Below are 15,680 nucleotides of genomic sequence, written 5' to 3' on the forward strand. Positions count from 1 at the left end.
GAAGATGAGTGATAGATCTGCCCTAAAGCCAATCAGAAGTCATCAGGGTGAGGCCGAAAAATGCCCCATAAATAGCATCTACTTTGCGCTTCAATCCAGTGTAGCCCTGGTGTGGCAGGGGCCTTTCGGTCTTCGGTCACTGAGCCCAGTGCCTGTTGAGTGGAAAGCCACCAGTCTTTAATTTAGTCACTCGCCCTTCATCGCTTCTGGAGAGGGAGGTGAACCTCCGGGCGACTTTGTACAGCGAGGCATTGGAGTCAGACACAATAGCGGGAGTTGGGGCTAAGTGACACCTCTCAGAGGGGAGTATTTTCGCCGTCTCAGTTCAAACCCCTCTTAATCCTCACCTGGTTATTGCATCTCCCCGCTAACGTGGGCACCAAAATCACCTGAGGCTCTCTAAAAGTAGATTCCCGGGACCGCCTCCCGTGTGTGGGGCACGCCTGGAATATGCATTCTAACCAGCGCCTCGGGTGGACAGAATTGGCCTCTGTCCCACTTACCTCCTTGAACGAGGTGCTGTGAATTCAGCACTTGGCCAAGGCGCTACCCGGGTAGGTTTATCTTCCCTATGGCTGTGTAACTTTGGAAGGCGTTAGTGAGAAGGAATCCATTCTGGTTTCAGACCAGCCTGGGCTCGAAACTCGCACAGCCTACTTACAGAGAGGCAGGGTACCGAAACTCCGTGCGCCTTATGTCCTCATCTGTAAAATGAGGCTAATCACACCTACATCTTAGAGCAGTGGCTTTCCTTTTTTTTAAAAAAATCATAACCCCACAGTGAGAAATATATTTGCATCCTGACCCAGTACACTTATACTCCTGTGAGTGTATGATAAAACTTTCCAAAAACAATACTTACCCTTCCTACGCGTGATGGACTGATGTTTTCTATCCTGTCCTATCTTATTCTTTCTTCCCTCCCGCCCTCTTTCCTCCTTTCCTTCCTTCCTTTCTTTTTTTTTTCAATTGAAGTCTAGCTGATTTACAATATCGAGTTAGTTTCAGGTGTACAGCACAGTGATCCAGATAGATAGATAGATAGATAGATAGATAGATGGATATTCCTTTTCAGATTTTTTCCCTTATAGGTTATTACAAAATATTGAGTATAGTTCCCCTTGCTATACAGTAGGTCCTTGTTGGTTATCTATTTTATATATAGTAGTGTGTATATGTTAATCCCAACCTCCTAATTTATCCCTCCCACCACTTCCTTTTCTTGATCATGACTGGCAGTTTGAAGAACACTATCATAAAGGGTTGGTGTGATAAAATACAGAGCAGAATGCCCAGTATATTGTAATTGTTGAATAAATGTTACTAGTCTCTTCCAGTCTACCCCTCTCAGATTTAGCCTTTGAAAGAACAAGACTTCAAAAGATATCACTCCTCTAGTTAAATCCTTCATTGGCTCCCTGCACCCTTCTGGATAAAAAGTCCATACTCCTTTCTAGGCAAACAATGTCCTTCACACTCTTTGTGTACCTTTCATGCTTTACCTCCCTCTGCCACCCTATTGTCCTTCCACAAATCCTACCTTTTTGCCTCAAGAAAAGATTCCACAGTTCCTAAACACTTACGCATGTCTCTATTTCCCTTCCTACTTTTTCCTTCCTTTTTCCTGGTAAACTCCTATGCATCCTTCACGAACCTGCTCAAAGTCTGAACTCCTGCTGAGCCAGAGCTTTTTACTTCTCTGGGCTGCTCTTGGCACATGCAAAGGGCTTCACTCACTCACACTGCATTGCACACTTTTATTCTTACTTCTTACTTCCCTACTAGCTGCAGTGGAAGGTTAGAGGCCCATACTAGAGGACCAACAGGAAATGTATGCCGAGTTAAAGAATGAATATTTGCATACAATTACCTCTACATAGGACTTGTTTATATAGACCGTGCATTCTGTTCCCAGGCCATTGTTCAAGTTAAGATTGCTTCACTGTCAAGCCAAGGACTACACCCGGGTTCAGGGACTCAGCTATTTAAGGGTGCAGGGATTTGGGGGCCAGGGAGGTGGGGTTGAATATCCTGCCGGGCGGCTGCCAAACCTCTTATGGGATGAAAGCTGGGGCAGCTGTGCTTCTCCTACCCCAGAGGCCCCATCAGGAAGACAGCAGAAGTGGGGGGAAAGAAAAAGTTTGCGTGTGTGTGGGTGGGGACGCAGGGTGCAAAAACGTAGAAGAATTTGCCAGCAGTTCTGAGTAATTTAAATTGCTCTTCCCTGCCATCTTTCTTGTTCTTACCAGAGGCACAGCTGAGGAAGGGAGCATCTTCTAAGGAGAGGACCCCGTTATACTTTTGTCAGGACCTTTGGTGTCTTTGAGCCTCAGTTACAACACCCTAAAACCACCACACAGTTTTGCTTCCCACAGATGCCCCCATACTCTACAGAGAGGAAAGAGGCTGGGCAGCCGGCCCCTAATGTCTGCTTTGTCCTAGCTGCGCTTTAGACTCACTTGTGAGCGTTTAATAAATTTTAAAGCCTGGGTCCCATCCCAGGCCAAGGAAATCAGAATCTCTGGAAGTGTAACCCTGGTGATGGTATTAAGAAATTCCTCAGGTGATTCCAACAGGCAGCCAAATTAGAGAACCACTCGTCAGCCCAAATTTATCTTCCGACGGTGGTGCTCAAGTAAACCGCTGTGAAGCCTCGCATCTGTACCCTCCGCCTCTACCCACTCCTGTCCCTCCCCGTCCTGAATTTCTCCCCTGCCCATCCTACCTGCTTCGATCTCCGTGGCCCCAGAGCCAACAGGTGGTTCCAGCTGTGGGTCTCAGCACCAACCAGGAGAAACGTCTCTTCCCTGGGTGCATCTGGAGACAGTTTCTCCCTCGGTGATATTTCCCTTGTTTCCAATGCTTTCAGCCTCTTCCTGTTCTAAGTTGTCACTTTCTCCACATTTCTAATTTATAAAGCTATCCATTCGCCACTCCTAAAATCCCCGTATTTGTCTTGTCCACCATAGCACCTTCCACTCCCAGCACATTGCTTGATATATAGTAGGTGCACAGTAAATGTTTGCTGACTGACTGAATGACTGCATCTTTTTAACCTTTTTCCTGTACTTATTCCCTTCTCTTCCAAGCCCAGCTTCCTCCACCTCCACTTCACTTCTCCTTCCCTGTCTGCCTCTTAACCCCCTTCCCTCTTCATTTTCCCATGCTTTTCCTGCTTCCTGACATTTTCCTTGTCCTTCTTTTCTGCATGTGGCTGCCCCCATCTGATTCATCAGTACCAGAGAGTAAGCATCTATCCCTGAGGATGCCTAGGGCACCAGAAGTAGGGAGGGATGGCTGCAGAACCACAGTCTGCCCTTAAGAAGCTCCACATTCCTTGTGGGGCCTCCTATGAAAGGAACCACATGGTGCAGCTGGTGTTGGATGTCCAGAAACTAGAAGAATATCAATGTCCCAGCCCTTGACTAACTGTTAATCCTCACTCACCCCTACAACCCAAGCTTTATTGTTATTTTTGAAGAAGCCAACTCAGTCTTCTAAAGGCTGCACGTTCTGCCTTAAGAATTTTCCCAGTAGCCTCTGCTTCTCCCCTTTTCTTCCTTTGGTTTTCTACATTCTCATTTCTCCTCTTTCCACCTAGTTTAAATGAACCTTTTTTTTTTTTCTCTCCCAGGTCCATCTTTGATTTCAATTATCCAGGTTTCCTTAGTCTTTTTCTGAGCATGAAAAATTAACAGAGGCTGTAAAATGTATCTCCCTATTATACTGTGGCAGCTACCCCACTCCACACCGCAGGTGCACACACACAGCCACCCCTCCTTCTCCACTGCTCAGGGATGCCAGTCCTACACTGACTCATCAACTCCCTTTGCACCCTGGTTCCCCTGCCCAGACGGTTGGCTGTCCTCTACCAACTGCCATGGAATCTTCCAGCAAGGACGTTCCACTCATCCTTCCCCCACAGGGTTCTTCCTTTTTCCCTGGTTCTTCCTACTCCCAGTCCCCTTGGGATGAGGTCTGTGGAGACTCAGGAGGAAAGGGCAGCCCCCCCAGGAACCAGTTAGGATGGAAGGCACTGGTGCCCCCTCAGCCTTTGTGTGTTGCCACCAGGGGGCGTCCAAGGCATTTCCAAAAGCGAATGCCGGGTTTTTTTAATCTTACTGGAGTAGGAAGGCAAGCACGGAAATTCAGTTTAACAAGCATTCATTGAGTGTCCACTGTCTGCCAGGCTTGTGCCCTGATTCACCTGGAAACAGAGTATGTTCTAGCCTCTACAAAGACTCCTTGAAAAGAACCATTTGCCTCTCCAAGGAATCATTTCCTACCAACCAGCTCCTCTTACTGCCTGGGTAACAGCATCCTCTCTCCATCTTGGCCTCTCCCCTGCACTCAGCCCCTCTCCACCCTTCCTGACCTCGGGACCGCAGCTCCTTGTCTGCTTCTCTGAGCCCAGGCTTCCCACAGCAGACTGGAAACAGCCCTAGGGACACAGAGGGCTTGTGAGTTTCCCTGGGCGGGTACTTTCTCTTCTGGGTCCCCGACCCCCTTCTGTCAAGGCCTCATCTCAGTCACCATCACTGGCTTCCTGAGAGTCCCCCAGGCACCCTGAGTGTGGAGGGTGGGGATTCAGTGAGGTCATTATCTGGGATGCTGGGCTCAGGAGCATGACCTTCACCTGGAAGCTCCAGCCCAGCTAGCAGAGACTCGGGAAGTGGTGACAATAACAATAATAATATTAATAAAACGTTGGGGCCACGGACATGGCTGTGAAATGCTCTCTAATGATCGCTTATATTTATAGCTCTCCTTCTCCTCCTAGACACTTCAGAGCCATTGCCCAGTGAATCCTCCTAGCTTCCCTAGGAGGGACAGTTAACCCCATATTTTATGGCCAGAGAAACTGAAGCCCTGAAAAGGTGAGGGACTTGGCCACAGTTACACAGTGCATTCATGGTGGCAGAATTTGTAAAGTAGCACTTTATTTTTCCTTTCCTCTATATCCAGACCCACCTAAGTGTGTGTGCCCAGGTACACACACACACACACACACACACACACACACACACGCACGCACATTCTCACTGTCCATCCCAATCAGCCTTGCCAGGGACCTCCACATCTGGGAGAAGCTGGACCCGGGGCAACGAGGAGTGCCATCCCAGTCATGATTGAGGAGGGCTTCTCAGGGCCAGCCAGGGCTCTGGGGAAATCTTTCACTGTTCTGTTGGACGAGCCTCGCATCTGGCAACGTGCCAGTCAGGACCAAGCCCCTCCCGACTTCAGGACTCATGAGGAAAGAAGTGTGGGATGTCTGGGGGCCCCACCCAACATGTCCCCCGCTGATAGTGCCAGGGACGTGTTCACCCTGAAAACCAGTATGGATGAAGGATCCCATTGACCCCGTCCAGCCACAGTATTAGGGATGGTGATGTGATTCCAGTGAGGAGATGTGGTAGTCCTAGGGAGGAAGGAGACGGTCTCCCGAACAAGAATGACAATTATCTGGCCTACACAGGAAGACAGTGTGGACAGGAGCAAGGGGAGGAGGGGAAAGATGCTGCTGGTACACGTGACTGAGTTCAGCGTCACGAGGAAACTATATAAAAAAATAAGGAGATGCTTTTGCTTTTTTCTAGTCTGAACTCGGAATGGAAAGGGGGAATGTGCTTTGTTTTTGCAGGAGGGAGTAAGTTTATCTAATCTAAGAGCTTCCTGGTTTACAAAGTAATGCCCTGGAGCAGGTGACGAGGATGAGGGCAGTGAGGTCAAAGTGGGATGACCTGTGGCCAATGTGAACAGGGGTTCCAATTGGCTTGGACGCTGGAAGAGTTATACGTGGGTGGGTCCCTACTTGGAACGAAGAGCAGTGGAAACCAAGGTGACCACAGCCTGGCCTGGATCCTTCAGGTCACAGACCCTTCTTGACTGGTCCCCACCCACCAGCTCCACTCCGGACTCTCGTCTCCCCCCTGAGCCCGCAGGCAGGGCCTGGGACCATGCCCCTCCCCCCAGCTCCTGGTCCCGACTGAACTCCAAGGCTCCACATTGCTGAGATTTTACTAGAGCTCCCAGCTGGCTCCCACCTTTGATCTGGCTTCAAAAAATAAAGAGCAGTACCAGGAGAGTAATTTTGCCGACCTCCTGGGAAGGAAGGCAGGCTGGAGGCAGGTCCTGACCAGCCCGGCCCCACTCCTCCTTGAGCCTGCAGTCTGAAGGGGGTTGGGGGCCAAGGGAGCAGAGCCATCTTTCCTCTTTGACTCCCCCTCTCCCTGCTGGAGCGCTGACCCAGAGTTAGTCTTCCTTCCCTGCCCTGCAGCCAGCCAGCAAGAGAAAGGACAAGCGGGCAGTACAGCTGCATCCCCACCTTCTGCCCAGTACGGGGCTCCCCACCCCAACATCTTCCCTGTCGGGTTGGGCTCAAGCAGTGCCCTGCTTGGACGGGCAGTGCCTCTGTCTCCTCCCCACCATGCCCCTGGCCTGGGGAGTGCTGACCGACCACTCAGGGTGGGGCCTGCCAGTGGGCGAGTCTCTGTCCAGCTGGCGGGGGCCCCGAGACATTACTCAGTAGGCTGTCTCAGTGCCAGCTCTGGTCTTGGGAGGCTGGACTACGGGGTGGGGAGGGGACGCCTAGGCTGGACGGAGGGTGGGGTCGGCCTTTTATGGCGCTTCCTCCCCGTCCCTCTCCCTCTGGCGCTGCAAGCCTGGCCCAGGATTTCCATCTTCTGGCAGCAGCCCCGCCCCCTCCCAGTTCAAAGGCTCTGGCCCCTCACCTGTCCCGGGATGCCTACCTGGCCCTTTCAAGTGGTTAGCGGTGTACCCCTCCCCCACCCAGCTGAGGTTTAGGGCTTCTCCGTGCAGGTGAAGGGGACGTGGGGGACCAGGGTGATGGGGTGCAGAGTCCAGAGTCAGGGAGAGGCAGAAACGCACCCTCGAAACAACTGAGCTGTCCCCAGGGAGGTAGAGCCTAGATGCACATAATCCTTCCACGGGTGAGGAAGAAGCCAGAGGTCTGGCCCAAGGGAAAACTGGCAGCTGAGTTTGGTGGGCAAGAACTGAGGGTGTAGGGCTGGGGTCAGGTACCTTCCACTCCTGAGTCCCAGCTCAGCCTTTGGGCTCATTGGATGAAATGCGAGGCAGCCCCTGAGCACAGGGGCTTTCTGTGTTTCTGTGTCCTTATTGGGCCACCCGTGTCTCCCTTCAGGTAAGACTCCTACCCCATATACACGCTCTGAAAGTACTCCCTAAATGTTGAGACTCTTCCAGAACTGGCCAGAATCCATCCACACTCCTGCTCCCACTTCCAGGCCACTGTTGCCCTTTCCTCGTCTGGGAAAAGGGACCTAGGAGCACGAGCTCCCCTGTCCCCAGAGGGAGGCCCTCCTGGACATTGTCCCCCTGCCCTCCCCCACATTGCTCCAGGCATCTCTCCCCGACCTGGGGGCAGAGAAGAGTTCAGGGTGGGGGAGGAAGTTGGGACTCACCTAGACTCAGGTGGGGCAGGTTCCCCGCAGTGCTAACCATCTTTCTGGCAGCTCCAACCTGTTCTCTTGGTGAGTAATTTTTTTCCTAGAGGAGAAAGGTGAAGGCCTTGGTGGGGAGTTATTCTGGCTCTGAAGTGTCCTTGCAACTTCCCCAGGCTCCCTCCAGGCCTTGTGCAAGAGCTGTAAATCTCTCACCACCCACAGGCCTGTGGGGGGGGACCTGCTGCTGAGACTTTCATGTTGGGAGGTTTTATGCATGCGCTCCTCCCGCCTGGGGCCTCTCCCCAGCCCGTAAAAATCCAGTCCCATAAATCTCAGTTGCCCCCCTAGGGGCCGAGCGGCGTTCCTCCCACTCCACCCCGTACCCGTAAGCATCCCCCCAACCAAGAGACAGCAGACACGGAGCAGTGGCAGGGAAAGGGTGGGGGGTTTTCTGGGGCCTCCCTCTCCCTTGCTGCTCTGGGATCAGCTGCTGCCTAGCTGGGTTCTGACCCTGTCACTGGATGATCTCTTGTGGCAGCTTCCAGCACTGGAGGGGCTTCTGGGGGGGTCCTTGGTGGGGAGGTCCTTGGCCTCCACTGCCTGCCAGCATCCACCTGAACCTCCTGAGACAGGTGGCTGTCTGTCTGCCAAGCCCCCAGGGCCAGTCAGAGGTGGCAGGCAGCCCAGTGACTATGCCACTCTCCTGGATCAAAAATGAGGAGGCTGGGACTTCCCTGGTGGCGCAGTGGTTAAGAATCCACCTGCCAAGGCAGGGGACACGGGTTCAAGCCCTGGTCCGGGAAGATCCCACAGGCCATGAAGCAACTAAGCCCGTGCACCACAACTACTGAGCCTGTGCTCTAGAGCCCACGAGCCACAACTACCGAAGCCCGCACGCCTAGGGCCCGTGCTCCGCAACAAGAGAAACCACTGCAATGAGTAGCCCCCGCTCGCTGCAACTAGAGAAAGCCCCGCGCAGCAACGAAGACCCAACGCAGACAAAAATAAATAAATAAATTTATTTTTTAAAAAAATGGGGGAGCCTGAAGAATGGGAAAAGGGGTAATCGTGGATGAGACCTGGAGGGGTCATGGATGACCTGCATGGTCCAGTGGGTTCAGTAGTAAAACACAATTTGCACCTTCCCAGTCTGATGGGGGAGGCTGGACACTCATCCAGGACTGAGGCAGAGAGAAGGAGGGTCACGTTGCCAGCCTTGGGGTGAGTCTCAGGGCAGGGGCAGGCAGGGAAGGGATGGGCACAGGAGGGGCTCAGGAAGGACAAGGTGAGAGCTGCAGAGGGAGCAGGGTGTTTCCCAGTGGAGGAAACAGCCTGTTTGAAGACTCGCAGGGGGAGAGGATGCAGACTGGGCGGGGGACTTGAGCAGGTTTGCGAGAAATGTAAGGAGCCTGTGCTTGGCTCTGGGCTTCCTGGAATCAGAGGCAGGAAGAGAACAGCCTTCCTGCTGGAGGTCGGGAGAGGCAAGGTGGGTGGTGGGAGAAAGGGCACCGGGAGAGTCGGACGCAGCCTCTAGGGCAAAGAATTTCCCACTCTGGGGTCTCACTCACCCTCCTGGCTTTCGGGGCTCTCCAGCAGCCCAAGCTTAGAAGGGTTGCCCCCAAAATGGGAGGGGAAGAAGACCGCTGGCCTGGTGGCTCTGTGCCATCTCTGGCTGAGACCCAAGTAGACAGGTCTAGTCCGTTATCTCCAGAAGGAAACAAGGAGAGCTGTGTTCAGTATGGCAACCTCAGAGAAGACCTTGGGAAACCCAGGTTCTCTGCCCCAGAGGGCATCTCACCCACCCCTCCCCCATCCCACCATGTCCAAATTCAGTCTGACTTACATCCCATCTCCTCACTCCCACTGTCGAGCTATGACAGTGCTAATGGCTACAATTATTCAACACTTACTACAGGCCAGGCACTGCTCCAAGCACTTTACATACACTTAGCCCCACTTTACAGATGAGAAACATGAGGCATAGTGAGCTAAATAACCACCCAGGGCGCCCAGGATCACCCCGCTGGGTAACGGCACAGTCAGGCGCAGCCCAGCTCCGGAGCCCGTGCTCTCCTCTGCTCTCTACCGCAGAAGTAAGGGGTGCGATCACCGAGGCCAAAGCAGAGGGTATCCCCTGCCTTCCTCCCGACTCCCACCGAGGCCAGCAGGGGTGGTGTCCTCTTTCCTCAGATTAGGAACAGAATGGCCTAATGTTCTGGTCCTCTCTGGGGGCCCTCTGCCTCCCAGGGGATGCCCACCTCAGAAGCAGCATCAGGCACCAGCTGCTGACTCCCACTGGGTGCCCTGCTTCCGCGAGTGCCCAGCCACCATGGGAAAGCTGTAATCACAAAAGTGAAACTGACTCAGCTGGTTTCCTACCCCCACGAGGGGAACGGGAAGCAGCCTTGTCTGGACAACAACCAATTAGGCACTTTTTATTGCCCACACTGAGGATTGTCATAATCCTCAGAGTCTGGCCAGGATGAAGAAGCAGAAATGGGATTGGATGGAAGTCCAAGATGCCCTCAGAGTTCATTCCAACCATCCCCCTGCTTCCGGGTGGGAAAAGCTTCCTTCAGGGGAGGCCTGCCCCATGGAAGTCAGAAGGTCTTTGTGTCTCACAAGAGTCCTTCAGCATCAGAAAGGGGTTTTCACTTGTCCTCAGGGAAGAGAAATCCCAGGTCTGTTTATTCCTAGGACAAGGTCGACAGGGAGCCAGGTTCATACCTGGGACCCAGACACAGTAGTGGAAGCCTCTGACTGGTGCCACCTTGGATGTTGGCATCAAGGGTCAGGAGATCACTGGTTTTTCAAGTACAGTCTGACTCCTCTCTCAGACCATCCATCCCCTCCACTAGACTGAACACTGCTCAAGAAGGTGTCTTCCCAAGAGAGGGCCAGGCCTCGTTTGTTCTCTGCCCCTTCCCTCAAGTGGGCCTCCGCTGCTGTCCATCAAACAATGGTTCAGTCTTTGGCCCAAAGGGGGGGCTGCGTGCTGGCTAGGAAGGGCAACCACAACCTGTCAGAGCCTTCACTTCCTCATCTGTAAAATGGGGTAATAGTAAGACCCACCTCAGGGGTTGTTGTGAAGAGTCAACAAGAAACTCTGTGTGATTGGCCCACGATAAAGGCTCAGTAAATGCAAGCTCTTATTAGCTCTTTGGGCAGCTGGCAAAAGGGAAGAGACTCCTTCCTGGGCAGCAGCAGAAACCAGATGGGAGGGACTTCCTTGGTGGTCCAGTGGTTAAGAATCTGCCTTCCAATGCAGGGGATGTGGATTCGACGCGGGGAACTAAGATCCCACGTGCCACAGGGCAACCAAGCCCATGCGCTGCAATGAAGATCCCTCGTGCCTCAACTGAGATCTGACACAGCCAAAAATAAATAAATAAATGTTTAAAAAAAAAAAGATAGAAACCAGATGGGACCCCAGCCTCCTAGGTTTAGAGGGGTAGCCCTCAAAGTGGGAGTGGCTCTGTGTGGGTCTCTGCATTTCATTGCTTCAGAAGACTGGGGAGGGGTATGGTGATGTCTTTCTTTTTAAATTATTATTATTATTTGGCCGAGCCACATAGCTTGCAGGATCTTAGTTCCCCAACCAGGGATTGAACCCAGGCCATGGCAGTGAAAACATCAAGTCCTAACCACTGGCCTGCCGGGGAATTCCCAGGGGTATGGTGGTTTCTTTGCTAGGGTAGTAGTAGTCTCAAACCCAACAAACTCAAACCCATCCAGCATGGTAGAGGGTTGGGCGTGGGCAGGGGAGTAGACACAATGACCTCTCCCAGACCATGGATTCTAAACTCACCTGAAGGAGGGAGGAGGGGAGAGGAGGAGGTGGAAATGCACCCGAGCTGAGCACACACACATCCACCTACTCTGTCATGGATAGAGAAATGCCCCTGAGTTCAGAGCAGTCCACAAGCTGCTTCACACATTGATACTGCCTCTCATCACATGGAAGGGGGCCTTCAGGTTGACAGATGTTGGGAGGAAAAGGAGGCACTGCCTCCGCAGCTCGTTCTGTCCTGGATAAGGGTGCTGGGTGAGCCTGAGTAGGTTGACACTTGGCTTGGAGCCAGGGCCCTCAGGCAGGCAGGACAGGCTAGTGGGAGGAGGAGGGAGCACCATGACATTACAAAAGAGATGGGACAGACCCTCTGCCCTCTGTCTTGGGCTTCCGCGGAAGAAGCAAGTGGGAAGGGGAAGGCAGGGTGGGAGGAGGTGCTCTGAAGCTCTTGGGGGAAAATGCCCTCTCTTCTTTCTTCTTTTTAGTTTCAAATTAAAAGTCACCCCCACTGGAAAAGAAGCCTTTCTTATAAGTTCCCATTGCTCCCTGGGCTTACCTTTGGGGTGATCTGTTTACAGGAGTAGAGAAATGAATGTGCCTGTCTTCCTCCACCCTCCTCCCTCCCCAGGGCTGTTGGCTATGCCTGCCAGTGAGCAGGGTTCTGTGCTCGGTGCTGGGAGTAGGTCCAGAAGGAGATGGTTTCAGGGAGCTCTTGGTTAGACAGGGGAGACATGGCTCTAGACTACAAAGATTTCCCAGTCTGAAGGGAAAGACAGAACACATCCCTGATTCATCATCAGAGTCCAGAAACAAGGGCAGACAGCAAATGAATGGAATTCTTGAGGTGGTGCTGAAGAAAATCTAGGGAGGGGGCTTCCCGGAGGAGAAAGTGAAGTAGATTTAGGGGGAGAAGCCAGTGAATGCCATTTAACCTTAAGCTATACCCATTTATCCGAAGAAGAAACTGCCTGAGACTTCATGGTAAATCTAGGCTAGGACTCCAAATCGCCCCTTTTTCCCAGGCTAGGGGGAGGGAACAAAGATAGGTGTGGAGGAAGGGAAGAGGCAGGCGGGCAGGGCAGGGCACTCCCAGGGAGCGGGAGGGGGAGCATGTCATTTGGTGAATTTCCTCCCTGGCCCACGGATGAGCCAAAGTCACTGAAATGAAAAAGAGAGTGACTTCCCTGGTGGCACAGTGGTTAAGAATCCGCCTGCCAACGCAGGGGACATGGGTTCAAGCCCTGGTCCGGGAAGATCCCACATGCTGTGTAGCGACTGAGCCTGTGAGCCACAACTACTGAGCCTGCGCTCTAGAGCCCACGAGCCACAACTACTGAGCCCGTGTGCCACAACTACTGAAGCCCGAGCGCCTAGAGCCCCTGCTCTGCAACAAGAGACACAACCGCAATGAGAAGCCGGCAAACCGCAATAAAGAGTAGCCCCCCCTTGCTGCAACTAGAGAGAAAGCCCGCGTGCAGCAACGAAGACCCAACATAGCCAAAAATAAATAAATTAAAAAAAAAAGAGAGAGAGAGGCAAGTTGAACAGGTCCCTGTCTGGTGAGTCAGGCAGCCGGCTGGCCGTCTGATCCTCTGAGCCAAATCCCCAAATCTCTGGAGTTTTAAAGGCTCCCTGTGTCCAGCTCTGACCACCAGGTAGGGATCTGACCCCTCCCTGACCCCCTCCTCTTCCTGCCCTTTTGCTGCACTCTGACCTCCAGAATGGGCCTGAGGGACCCATTCTGGAAGGCTGAGTTACTCCTCCCCCTACCCAGATTTGGGGTAGACCTGGATAAAAATGGCAGGATGAAGAGGCTGTGCAGATGGGCACAGGGCAGGGGTGCCAGAGAAATCCATGTTGTTCAGTCTGGTCACGGCTGGGTCCCACTCCGGTACCGCAGTGGAATTTAACCCTATGTAAGAGGGTGCCAAGAGCAGGAATATGTTGTGTGGGAGAGAAGGAAGAATTCACATGGGTCCCCAGACCCCCTTTATGTGGGTGCTAACTGCCATTAGAGGGAGTTCATTAGAAGGAAACACTGCAGGGAATTCCCTGGTGGTCCAGTGGCGGTTAGGACTCCACGCTTCTACTGCAGAGGACCTGGGTTCGATCTCTGGTTGGGAAACTAAGATCCCGCAAGCCGCGCGGTGTGTCACAAAAAAAGAAAAAAAAAAAAAAGAAGGAAACCCTGCAGGGAACTGGATCCTGTGGCTCTGGGTCTGACCCTTTAGGGACATCAGAGAATCCCTTATCAGCCCCTGCTTTAGGGAGGCCCAAGTAGGGCCAGCCCAGGGGGTCTCCTGAGACACTTCCTAATCAAGACACTTGAACTGTCTGGCCTCTCAGGGGGAAGGACCCCCTGAGGTGGCACCTGGGTCATCCCCCTGTCCCCAGGCACATTCACAGGAGTGGGTCTCCTTGGCAGAGTCAAAGGCTCTCTATGTCCCACTCACAACAGGGTGGGACATGGGGGAGAGGGGCAAGAAGTGGGATGTGTGCTCCCCACTTCGTTGGAGGAGAGGAAGGGAGAGGGTATCCCCTGAGCCCCTGGACCCTCTCCCCCAGCCCACAGGAGCTAGCACCACAGACCTGCGCCTGAGTGGCGGGGGGCAGGCTCGGAGCCTGGCTGAGCCCCAGTCTTAGGAGGGAGGGAAGACAGTGCGAGGGGGTGGGATGTCTCTTCCGCCTGGTAGATTAGTGACTCTGAGACAGGAGAGGGCCTGTCACCGGGCCCATAAATAAAGCAGCTGAGTCTCTCCCTCCATCTGTGTTTATCTGTCTGGCCTCGGAGTTTCCGGGACAGGAGATGTCTCAGCACCCCCAGCATCAAACGCCAGGCGTGGAGGCGAGGGGGGCAGCCTCCTGCCTCTGCTCTCTACCTCTGTTTCTGCTTCCTCTGTCCCTTCCTCTCAGCCCCTCTCTCTTTAGCCTGGTCACTGACTGAGACCAGGGGGAAGGAGCAGGTAGGGTGGGGAGAATGGTCTGGGTCTCTGCCAGACGGCTCTGCCATCCATCCCCACTGGTGCTGACCCTTCATGGACTCCAGAGAAGGTGCCCTGAGGCCCTGAGGGAGGTGAAGGGCAAGACTCAACAGGCTGCTGAGAGACATGAATGTGCAAGGTCCTCCCCAGGAGAGGGAGGCAGGCCTGTTCCTTAGGATGGCGAGGGACCGGGAGGGGACCAGCAAGCAGAGAGCGGCCCTGAGGAGAAGACCCTGCATCTCCCCTCCAGCTCCAGCTGACTCTTCCTCTCAACACGCTCCTCCCCTCTTTCTGCCTCCCTGGGGCCTCGAAACTTCAGGCTGTTCTTAGAATCCAAAACATACCACCAGGGCTTTTAAAATTGTAGTCCCCAGACCACTTGCATGAACATCACTGGGAAAGGGAGGGAGAGATGCTTGTCTAAACACACAGTCCTGGGACCTCATAGACTTACTAAATCCAGAGGGGCGTGGGACCTTTTGTTTTAATGAGCATCCCAGGTGATGCTGGTGTAATTCAAGCTTGAGAACACCCGCTTGTGCTATATGAGGGCAGGTTCTCTTCTCCACCACACCCTCAGGGCCCAGCTCAGTGCCTGGGACATAGTAAGTGTTCAATAAACACCCGTTGAGTGAATGCATGTCTAGACAGTGACTACTCTTTCTTTCACTCCAGTTTTCTTCCCTGGCCTCTCCAACAATCCCAAATCCACAGGGAGGGGGAGTTCCAAGTTCCTGCTTTCTGCTGAGGTGGTAACACATCAGCCAGACCCTCCCCCCACCCCACCCCAGTGTCACAGGTCTTTAAATAGAATACGTCTGCGTTCACCACTGACATCCACAGGAACACTTTAATGGCAGGGATTTTAGGCTCATGGGCAGGTTGGGAGCACCCACTGGGGCAGGTGAGACCCCTCAGAGTCTGCATGGGGAACCACCTCTGTCACCCAACGACAGGGAGTGATGGTGGGGTTTGGGGCTCCTGTGCCGAGGGCAAGGAGTGGCAGGAGGCAGAGAAGGGGAAACTCACAGAGATGGAAAAGTACAGAAACTGTGTGAAAGAAGAGCCACAGCTGGATGAGGTCTAAGGAAGAGGAGAGAACACCTGTTGCACAACTCAGGTCAGTGGCCCCTGGAATTTTCCAAAGGCCCAGGCATCCCAGCCAGAAACACATGAGTAAGTCACTTCTCTCTAAGGCTCAGTTTCTCTGAATTGCAAATTACCATCTCTGGAAAGAAAAGAGAGGCTCTTTCAGATGTGGAGTCCTCTCCTTGGCCATCCAGTGTTGCTGCCTCTTAGTATTTTGTTTGCATTGTGTTTGCATTAATTTCATTGGGCTGGACCAATATATGCAGTATACAAATTAATATCAAGTGGCGGGGTTCCAACGTAAGGAGTCTCTCTGAGGTGAAGACAGAGAAGATGTGGATGAGAGACGCTCAGGAAGATGCCTGCCGCTCCAGTGGCACCCCTAGGCTTACTCTG

Source organism: Lagenorhynchus albirostris, chromosome 20 (genome assembly GCF_949774975.1).
Source record: "Lagenorhynchus albirostris chromosome 20, mLagAlb1.1, whole genome shotgun sequence".
In the NCBI taxonomy this organism is placed as follows: Eukaryota; Metazoa; Chordata; class Mammalia; order Artiodactyla; family Delphinidae; genus Lagenorhynchus; species Lagenorhynchus albirostris.